The sequence below is a fragment of the Stylophora pistillata genome, chromosome 13, assembly GCF_964205215.1.
Source record: "Stylophora pistillata chromosome 13, jaStyPist1.2, whole genome shotgun sequence".
In the NCBI taxonomy this organism is placed as follows: domain Eukaryota; kingdom Metazoa; phylum Cnidaria; class Anthozoa; order Scleractinia; family Pocilloporidae; genus Stylophora; species Stylophora pistillata.
In genome coordinates, this window is record NC_142531.1 from 25,834,115 (window position 1) to 25,845,780 (window position 11,666).

At 35.7% G+C, this 11,666-nt stretch overlaps 1 long non-coding RNA gene across 2 annotated transcripts in view; it reads right to left on the bottom strand.

The window, feature by feature from the left end:
- LOC148718306 (uncharacterized) overlaps nt 1-11,376 on the bottom strand; it is a 12,811-nt gene extending 1,435 nt beyond the window's left edge. Inside the window, exons 1-4 of one of the 2 annotated variants that reach the window (XR_015994974.1) lie at nt 11,229-11,357; nt 9,870-9,967; nt 1,314-3,232; nt 447-514 (exon numbers count right to left, since the gene is read on the bottom strand). This is a non-coding gene — a long non-coding RNA (uncharacterized LOC148718306). Of the gene's footprint in view, nt 1-446; nt 515-1,313; nt 3,233-9,869; nt 9,968-11,228 lie in introns of both variants that reach the window. The other variant, XR_015994973.1, reaches the window with a different exon arrangement.
- Between the last annotated feature and the right edge of the window lie 290 nt (nt 11,377-11,666).

The window sequence follows — 11,666 nt, forward strand, 5'->3', positions numbered from 1 at the left end:
CAACAACCTAAACCGCAACCCCAAATCCAGATATTGTGCCAACAGGTATGAAAACCACCCGGCAAAAATACAAGTTCTTGTCATGAAGGCCACTAAGCAACTACAGTCTGATACAAAAGTATGGGATGCAACCTTCTTAATGCAGAATAACTGGCTTCCCAATGCTAATGACTATGAGTTATCAGATGAGGTAACCAGTACTCTTGACAAGAAAAAAGTTGCTCTGAAATTGCTACAATCCTGGACGATGATTACAGTACATTTGTAAAGTATTTTGATCAAGCATTCTTACCTAATCTTATTACCTTAAATGATTTAGTCAGGTCATTTAAAAAAGGTAATAAGTCACTTGAGAGTGATTGTCGTCCATCATTTTTACCGCCGAAAGCTTCAGATTGAGACCAAATTTGTTACTGGTAATTAACACTTATTTACTAATTGCTCACCTTCATCATAAGCGAGTCAAAGATTATGTTTGGCTGCAGAATAGCTGTGCTGTTGAGCTATCTTGTCCCTATGGATTTAAAAAAATACACTGTGAATATGAGATTAGAAAAGAAGTCTCAGGCAACAGTTTACATTACTTGGCTTAAAATTCTACCATAACTTAGATGGCTTTAATTTCACAAGTTGGACAACATACCCTGACGAATGTGGAAGTTGTATAAGAATTTAAGTAAAAATCATAGTTAAGAAAAGGTAATGGTCAGATTCCTATTTGCCATGTTCATGTATGATTGAGAATGTCTGTGTTATTCGTCACAGGCTGGCAAGTCAGTCATTGTTAACTAAGGTTAAAGACGACATCCCAATTTAGTTTGTCACCTCTCTTGGGATCGATTCAATCTAAAACATTGATATGTATACTTTAAATTTCGCTACACATGTATAAGAACACAACTGTTGACGCATAGCTTTTTGCTCTCTCTCATTTACATGCCGTGTAGATTGAGTAATGAACTCGCTTTGTTGAAGCTCATATAAATACATTTACCCACAAAATTGTACTATAGATCTTCGTTAAATTTCTAACTCGGGATTGAGCCGAGGCATTTAAATTTGGTAAACAACAAAATTTACGCTACGGGTAAGTTTTCACTCCGCGGTTTATCAGTTTCCACCTCATCGTACACTGACGAGAATGGAAACTTTCCGAAACATACCAAAACATTTGTAATCTGTAATTTAGTAAAGGAAAGAATGCGATTTCCTTGAATGAAACGTTCGTTATTTGGATTTACGCCTCAGAGCATTATGGAAGCTACGGCAAATTAGAGCTAATTCGCCGAATGAAACACAAAAATACCACTCACCTCAGCTGTAGACCTCACATCTGCACTAAAACAACGTCTTCTAAAAAAATTTCGGTAGATACATCCATGTTCGCCTTCTAAATGTGTAAAGGCTCTCTGATCTAAACTTTGAACGCGCCGTGCGGTAACGGCAGCCAGTTTTTTAAGTTTTGAAACTCTGCTGGGGGTCTCAAACCAAGATAAAACCCAGGCCTCAAACTACTTGAGTTCAGGCTAATTTCTCTAAAACCAAATAGGAGTAAATCATACATTTTCATAAAGAGGTCAACAAAACTCTCCTCATTATTTTAATCTGACTTCATTCAGTCTTGTTCCAAGGGGATACAAGCCTTGGGAAACAATTTCTTTTTGTCCTCTCTGATACTATCAGCTGTTAAAAAAAAACAAGAAAAACACTGTTGCCTTGAATTACTGTAAAATATTGTAGAAGTCTGAGCTTTCACCACTCAAAGGCATCATCCGGGACGGATAAGATAAAATATTTCACGAGGGCCGAATAAAAGGGAGAGAAGTGTCACTATATCAATGAGCTAGTATCACTGTGATTGATCAGCTGTACAGGTTCTCATAAAATTTTAAGATACCTCTTATAATTTGATAAGTTGAAAAGTAAGGTTGTGAAGGGTGTATCTGATGTTTTTGGGTAGCAAGGATAGATGAAGTTGAATATAATTTTTATCTGGATAATAATTGATTTATTTAACTATTATTACAACAGGAGGCTCAGGATGTTATTTGATTTTATTGACCTTTAGGAAACAGGCTGGTTTTTCTTTTTTCGTTCACACCTCTCCAGTTATGGTAGAATTCTCATCTGTTGAGGTTTAGGGGTAGTTTGAGGAAAATAAAATGATCAGATTTCAATAAAATTTTTCAAGTCATAAGGCACATGTGATGATATTTTGAAGACTGACGATTGAAAATAACCTTCTTTCCTCTGCTAAAAATCCCCCCAGGTTATGACGACCAAAGCCCTAGTGATAACATTATCTTACTTTTCTCAACGCGACAGTGACATTTTGTGTTTCAGTGTCGTTCACGCCGGCTGTGATTCGTGAGAAAAATTTTTCAACCAAAACCCAGATTTCTGTGAACTTAAATGTTTTGCTGAAATTGCAAATACATTGCACTGCAAGTTGAAGCTCTCAAACACTCAAAGGAAAGTGAGTACTACAAATGTACTCGATTTGTTGAGATAGCAGTGACACAACTCAATTACTTTCCAATACGTCTGTGCTCGACAGGCCTCCTGTATCATTAACAAAAAGTATCATCTACATCGATCGCACCACTAATTATTAGAGAGTACTGGAATTGAACTGGATTGTACACCCTTTTGCTTTTGGAAAATCAATCGAGTGCGAGTTCCTTTCGCCCATGCACCGCACAACGATATTGAAGACTACGACGCTTGAATGAAAGTTATAGAGGGAAAAATTGATAAGAAAAGCTGTCTGAAGAGGTCGTGACCCTATTGTTTTCCGACGAATTTTCCTCCTTCACTTCAATCGCGGGAAACCCAATGCGGCGCGTAGTGAAGCGTTAAGCCTTGGTGAAACGGCGCATGATAGTCGATGATAGTTGATGACAGTCGATGATAGTTGAAGCGCGCGCTTCTGTTTGACCACCAACTATCATGCACTATCATCGACTATCACCAATTAGTATATACTAAAACAGTGGATAGCGTTGAAGGCGCGCTCTGATTGGCAGGTCAAACTCCGAATATCCTTTGCTATTTACCTGCGAGCAACTCGGAGGTAAATAGTGTAGCTAGCTAGTATCCGCTAGCTAGATATATATATATATATCACTGTCATTAGTTCCTCTTGTGTCCTTACAAAATACTTTTCTTGGCTCCGCACTATCTTTCAAGCTTTGCAACCACCTCACTTCATCCAAAAATACTCCACTGTGTTCTGTGTAAAAAGGAAAAACAAAATACAGAAAAAAAGTCAACATAAAATCAATGTAGAAATCAATCGGAATTAACACTCCTTCATCGTAACACTAAAGAGCAATCCGGCCCGACAAGAATCATCGCCAACAATCAATTCTATACAACAAATTCTGGTATTGCCGCTAGCTTCATCAATATTTTGATTGTGTAAGCCCTACACTTGCCAGCTCCCTAGGGAATTATGTTGGCAACCCCCTTACATACAGAAAATCTTCTCCTCCCAGGAGTTTTGTCATTTAATGAACTCCCATAAGTGACCAAGACAGAATTTCTCCTTACAATATCTATTCAATATCTAGCAGAGAAGTACTGACAATAGCTAAAAACATCAGTTAGGGGATTTTAGGTTGATCCAATAAAAAATTCTCCAAACCAACTTCATAATAACTCTATGGCAGACTGTAAGGAGAATCAATGTAAGGAGACCTCGCTAGTGAAGTTGTAGATAAATGAACAATTAAGATAAAGGCAAAGAACGAAAAATTGCAACATCTCAATCATGAGGTCAGTTAATTCATACAGAACAGGACGATTCCTTGTAAAAATACACTGGCCCAATCAAAAATAGAAAACATAAATATCCATTTATAAGCCCTACACTTCCCTGCTCACTAGGGAATTATGTTTGCAACCTCCTTAAATACAGAAAATCTTCTGCACCCTGGAGTTTTGTCGTTTAACTCCCGTAAGTGACCAAGACAGAATTTATCCCTACAATATCTATTTTCAATATCTAGCAGAGAAGTACTGACAATAGCTAAAAACAGTAATCAGGGGATTTTAGGTTGATCCAATACAGAATTCTCCAAACCGACATCATAAGAACTCCATGGCAGACAGTAAAGGAGATTCAATTTAAGGAGATCTCGCTAGTGAAGTTGTAGATAAACAAACAATTAAGATAAATGCAAAGAACGAAAAATCGTAACATGTCAATAATTAGGTCAGTTCATACAGAATAGGATGATTCCTTTTAAAAATACACTGCTTCAATCAAAAAAAGAAAAAAAGATATCCATTGATAAGCCCTACACTTGCCAGCTCCCTTGGGAATTATGTTTGCAACCCCCTTAAATACAGAAAATCTCCTCCTTCCTGGAGTTTTGCTCTAACTGAGATGACTCAAGGACAGGTTTGTAATCTCTTCTCTAAATGAGATGACAGCAGAACTCCACTGCATATTCCAAATGAATTGATGAGGATTGCTTCTGAGAATCTCTGAAAAACCTTCATGGCATATATTTCTATGGAGTCCACCAAGACTAGCACAGTACCAGATATTTTCAAACTATCTCCAGTGACTTCAATCTGTTTATAGACATGGCATATCATCACTGCGCCAGGAGAGAACCTGCCCATATTACAGTTCTATCACCCTTTAGTAGAGTTCTTATTGATCGATTGATTGATTGATGTACTCATTTACTCAACTTTAATCGTACAGATCTTCATCCTTTATCATCCTTTATTGTGACCAAGACAGAATTTCTCCCTACGATATCTAATATTCAACATGTATCAGAGAAGTAGCGAGAATAACTAGGAAAACATAAGTCAGGGGATTTTAGGTTGGTCCAGTAGAAAATTCTCCAAGCCGACATCATAAGAACTCTATGGCAGACAGTAAAGGAGATTGAATAGTCCATTTTACAGTTGTGTGCTTGGTTACCAAGCCTTTGAACGGGAGTGAGGCTAGGGATGACCTTGTTATGATACAAACCTTGCTGCCTTTCAAATGTAAATCACTTTGTTATCATGCTAACTCGATAGAGGTCTCTATCACAACAAGGTCGTCTTTAGCCTCACTCTGAATCAAAGGCTTAGCAACTAAGAACACAACTGTGAAATGGCCTATTTAAGAAGATCTTGCTGGTGAATTTGTCGATAATAGAAATGAACAATTAAGGTAAATGAGTAGAAAGAATTAAAATCACAACATCTCAATAATTAGGTCAGTTCATACAAAATAGGATAATTCCCGTAAGTACTAAAAGAAGGGAATGACCTAAAACCACCTACAACCATCGAAAACCACCTACAACCACCCACAACCACCACCTACAACCATCTAAAACCACCTACAACCACCCACAACCACCAACTACAACCATCTAAAACCACCTAACACCACCTTCAGAATACTATTGTGTGACAATTTGTGACAATTTAAAAGCACACAGGAAATGTTGCTGTATGTCTCACATGTCATGACCAAGTTACTAAAACAAGGAATGACCTACAATGAGCTACCGTGGAAACAAGGACTGACCTAAAATGATCGACAACGATTTACAATATGACCTACAATGAGCTACAATGGCCTACAGGGAGCTATTATGAGTGTTACCAAAAATTGTGGTGTGGCTTGTGTGACTTTCTAGGCCCATGATGGTGTGATGGTCTCTTTGTTTTGCTGTCTAAAAATTTCAACGAGTTAAAGCAGGCCAAATATGTCTCATAGTCTCGCGGCGCTGTGATACATGACCTTATTAATGGTTTTGATATGAAAATATCAATGAGTAAAAGGTGCTGACAGGCCAAATACGACTCATAGCCTCATGTTATTGAAAAATTATGGCAGGCTTGTTATATAAGACCCTGAAAGACATCTTAACCCTCACCTAAACTACATATATGTTACATATATGTGACATTTATGTATCTGTAACATATATATGTGAAATTACTTTACATGTATGTGACATATATGTATAGATTTTGGAGCAATTGTACGTATATTTAACATATATATGTAATATCTAACAAGGTAAATTAACACATATGTAACACCCCTTGCCAAAAAAGATGGCCTTGAAGTATACTTTAAGTATACTAGAAGTAATGGTTATACTGCAATCATACTTCAATAATACTTCAATAGTGCTGCACTTACTAAAGTACATCTGCAGTACCCTTTCTTAAGTACACTTTAAGTATACTGCTCAAGAGAAAATCATGTTATTTATTGTTGATGTTGGGTTCATTGGTGTACTTTCAGTAAACTTCTCATGTACTAAAATCCCCAGTAATTCTTCAACATTCCTAGAAATTCCTTAGATTTCCTTGGAATTTCCTGCAAATTTGAGATTCGCAATATTTCAGGGAAGGCATTGATGCTCTGAATTGGAATTCCTAAGAATTTCAAGTCCTGTTGGCTATGAATGTGGAATTTTTCTTGGGATAATTAAAAAGTTTCTGATGTTACACAAGTAAAATACAGGAGCTTCTAGTCATGTGTTTGATAGTTAATGATGCAAAAAATATGACAGACACATTTAGTGATTAATAGCTGCCTAAAATCATTATATTAGCTTTGGAAATTGTCTAACTGCTATAAATCCTTCTTCATTTACAGCATTTGTTCAATAAAAGTTGAAAGAGGAGAACAGTGTCACAATTTGAAAGTCCATAAAACAGTACGGGACAAATGTACCAAAAGCAAGAGAGGCATTTCCAAAACAGCGAGACAATAAGATGAACTTTATTACTTGTAACTGTACCCTTACCAAAATTAAGTATATTTTTAGTATACTAATTCTGTAATGAAAGTGTACTGCAAATAAGATACACAAAGTATACTTTCAGTAGACTTTAAGTATGGTTTACAGTGCTACTAAAAGTATACTTGTAGTACACTTGGTCCGACCTTAAAGTGGAACAGCCAAAAGTATACTTGAAGTATACTTGAAAGGTACTTAAAATTTAGCAGTGCACTTGAAGTATAGTTCATGAGTAGAAGCAATAGTGGCAAACTGAGTGGTACTTAAAGTATACTTTAAGTTATGATACTTAGAATGTATTCAAGATAATTATTATAAATGAATGGCATGCATACATGCAGCCAGTCAAATTAATATGCAATAAGAAGCATGCACCCTCTAGTTCATATGGCATGTGTTCAGCTTTATTATATACTTGGTCAAGTCAGATAGGCATTGAAACGTATAAGTATGAAATTCATTTCCTTAATTAATTTGGTACAACTGTCCATGACAATTAAATAAGCAAGATTTGTAAAAGACCGCTTCAAAATTGTCTTTTAATGTAAAAACAAATATATTTTACAATGAAATCCATCATTCGATTATTTTATAAAGTTATGACAATAAATTCCATGCAAATTAGAAGTGACTCTCATAATGTTGGGATACTTAACCAAAATGAGTTATTGTTTCAAGAGAAAGAATATCCATAAAATGGAGTTCATCATTCAATCATGTACAACAGAAAACAGATTTCATACAAATCAGCAGTGTCTTACCATGTCTCTAGCTGGGATTAAAGGCCACAAAAAAAATGGTTGTCATAAAATGTAACAAATTTATCATAAAAAATGGACTTCACTATTTAATAATTATAAAAGTAAGCAACTTGTGCAAATCATAACAGCAAATAGTTTATCTAGTGAGCATCCAATCATATCATATTAATTCATGTTAATAAATGTAATCAACAAAATTGTCTACTTTCCTAGCAGGTTTCCAACCACTTGCCCTTGTGGTTAGTGAACAAATTGAATTTCCAGGAATTCCTGGGAATTCTTAGGAATTTCAACTGAGAGCACCAATGACTTCCCTGAAATACTTTGAATTTAAAAACTTGGTGGAGATTCCAAGGAATTTCAAGGAATGTTTTAGAATGACTGGGAATTTTAGGAATACTTGAAGGCAACTTATATCAAATAAATACATGGCTTGCATTATCTCTCAACTATAAATTCAAGTAGTCAATGAAATTTATTTACATGCTTAATTAACTGAGCTTTACATGTTGATTATTTGCTGTTGTCTATTAACTGCAATATGTAGTAATAGGATGAAATTTCTTTTTCTATTCTTAAAAACTTCATAAAAATTATCCTCAATTACAGCTGTTAATTAAAAATAGTCCTACTGAATCAGTAAATTTTGTTTGACACAATCTGTTGATTCTTTATCATGAAATGCAATAAGTTGGGTCATGTTTATTGCAAGAAATACTATCAGTGAAAAGATAGTCTTGAAAAGAATCAATTGATTTGGGATGATGATAGAAATATCATTTTATCCTTTCCTCCTTGAGTCAGGCTTTGACGTAATTTAATGCAGTTGTAACTTCTTTGGATAAAACTCTTGCGTATTAAAATTAAAATGTAAGGTGTCAAGCAGCATCTTCATGCGATATGTTGTTTGTTTTTGTTGATTCTGCAAGTTGAAATTGAGAGATTTCTTCTAAAGTTGGACTGAACACTCTTGGGAGTGAAAGGCTTAATTACATTAAAAGAATTGATTTTTGAAAATGAAATTGTTGTTGAAACTGTAGTAATTAATTGCATTGAAGTTATCCCAAACTGCAGACTTAAGCAGCTGTTTTTCTTTTTTCTGGTGGGCTCGCAGCTTGCCAAACGCAAGAAAAATAATCCTGAAACCTTTAGTCTATGGATAGATTTATTTCATTGTAAAGCATAAGCTTAAGAAACTGTGGCATGCAAGTGACCGATTCACTTCACAGGTTTGATCACATACCAAATATTACAATTTGTACCCACCACTAACTTTGAGAATCGTAAATGGCCGCTCAAGCCTTGTACCGGCCAGTCAATAACTGTTGTCTCTTCTTTTAACTTCATGGCGCCAACAACTTGCTTTCCATTTACAACACTACTTAAATTTCTACTGTATTTAGATCATTTTTGAAATACATGATTGTAATCACAGTTTCTTTAATTAACCTCAATTGACATGAATTTGTAATGATTCTGTCGTTGTTGTAGTATAATCGTTTTAGCAAATTTTTTCCATTGAGAACTGTTATAATTATAAATAGAAAAACTTAAAACTGAAAAGAAAATGAGAAGGTCGCTCTGTGCGGGAGCAAGCACAACCTATCTCACAATAGCTAGCTCCCATTAATACTTTTTGTCACATATGTGAAATGTATGTCACATATATGTGGCATATATTTTATATTTATTTGTGTAAAATTGATATGTTGACATATATGCCACATAACTGGACATAGGTTCCAAATTGCTACATTTGAGACGTGTGTCATATATGTGACACATATGTCAGATAAATTATGTTACATGTATGTGACATATATTTTACATATATCTGCTACATATGTATGTGACATATATGTTACATGTATGTGACATATGTGAGATACATATGTAGCAGATATATGTAAAAGATATACATGTGGTTTTGGTAAGGGCCATTAGAAAGGAACGCCTATACTTTTCTATTTTCAAAATAAGCAGCCGTTTTAGGAAAGAAAAAAGCCATAGGTAGTTCAAGTGGAAGTAAGACTCTTATAAAATGTAGCTGCTTGACTCCTCATGCAGGTTTTGTAAATTTTGCTTTTTGAAATGAAACCATTGAAAGCAGGCCTTATACCTCAGTATTATCATCAATGGCAAAAGTGAGGAAAAACTGAGTAAAATTTTCAGGTGGGTTTTGAAGCATTTAGAGACATTAAAAAATACTTGACTTAAATATTGTAACCTCTGCTGAGAGTGAAGATTGACTTTTTCTGATGTTTGTTACATGAATGTTTATCCCCTCTACTAATGTAATTAATGAAAGTGCCTATAAAATTTCCAGTAGACCAACCATGAGTATAAATTAAAACATCCATTTGGGGTCTTTTAGCCCTTTAACTCCCAAGAATTGATGATAATTAATTGTGACCTCCAATTGCTCCACATTTCCTGGTAAAAAAATTGGGGAGAATTGAGTTTTAGACCAAGATAACTTCTACCTAATAAGTTTGAGTATTGTAGTGCGTGTAGCTTAGTGCCAACCAATTTTCAATTGTGTAGGAAAATGAAAATGAAATTTCATTTTAGTTTTTCGTTGCGCTGTAAAAAAAAGAAGTTGGACTTCAATGTTTTCGTATGGACTTTGGAAAAGGTGTTGCACGTGAAGTCAAGTGGCTATCTTGAAAACAGGGAATGGGAAATCTTTGAAAGCGGGACTCTCAAGTAGCGAGAAACTTTAAAACGAGAATTATTTAGAGGCGTAAAATGAACCCGCCGAAATGAATGAGCGGTCTGGTGAAGCTGCTCTTTTATTCAATTTTACGCAAGGGAAGCATGAAAATTAACGACTGTTGACACAGGTAAAACTACGTTGCAATGAAAAGGGCAGTCAGCAGATAGCTTGAATGCTGAAAATGGTGAAATTGTTAAAATTATTTAGGCATGAGAATCTTTATTTTCATCAAGATATTTGGTTGCTACAATTCTGTTTATAAGAAAGCGTAGTGAAGGGCTTAATTTGTCGTTGTTTGTTGAAGGCTGAAATAAACAACTTTTTGTGACCAAAATGTCGCTCTTGTTCATTGACAGTCATAGGAAACGGTACTATCAAGCACCGACTTTAATAAGGACGTGTGGGAAGGCTTTACAAACGGGGATTAGGCGAAAATAAAGGGCAAAGGCAAAATGGGATTAGGCGGAAAATAAAACTTGATGAAAGGTAACAGGTACGTGAAGAAACAGAAACATTTCGCGCTCTAAGAAATAGGTAGAAAGCTGAATATTGTGATCCAAAAATACTAACTGTAGGCATAGTTGGTCCCTTCTACTAACTATGCTTTAGCACGCTTAAAATTTGGAAACTTTATACTCGTTGAAGTTTGCAAAAAGTTTAGAAACATTCGTTGGCTGTTTTATGGTATGATATGAAATTTTCACTTGAACACGACAAGGACTTTGACTTGAGTTGAAGAATGAAGAAGCATAATATTTTCTAGAAAATTGTAGTTGTTTGGAAAAAAAAGTCGCTTGCAAGTTTAAAGATTCCTAGGTGCTGTAGAAGATTAGACATTTTTGAAGAATTATAAATGTTATAAATACGCTGTACCCGAATGAAGAGCGCGCATTATCAAAATGGCGTTGGTTTATGGCCAACCATACGGAGTAAAGTTGAAGCCTAAGCAAGGTTGTTATAAGTGAGCAAGTTACTTACAGAAATCCTGCGATTGGAGATGAATTGCAGCTAGTTCTTTGCGCAAGAATAGCGGTCCGGGCCTGTGAATAAACATTTAGATGGCAATATACAGTAGCGTGCGGATGGTTGCTGCGAATAAATGTACGTAACGACCCGTATGTAGGTGATGACGCGTGAAGGCATTGTGACGTTGCATTTGAGCGGCAAAGTGTAGTGAAGTGAAGTTTTAGTAATGGCGGGCGGGTTGAAAGGAATAAAGGGTGGAGTTATGTTGTTTTGGTTGATTTAGGGCCGCCTGGTGACGGAAGGGCATCATGAAGCCTGGAAGTCCGTAAGCCTTGTGTATCATTCAAAGAATGGAGTGATAGGAGACGGGGGCCAGGTGGAAAGTGTAAAAGCAACTCTCTATGTTAAATGCGCAAATAAATGCGCATGGCGCGTGGAGTTTTAGAGCTT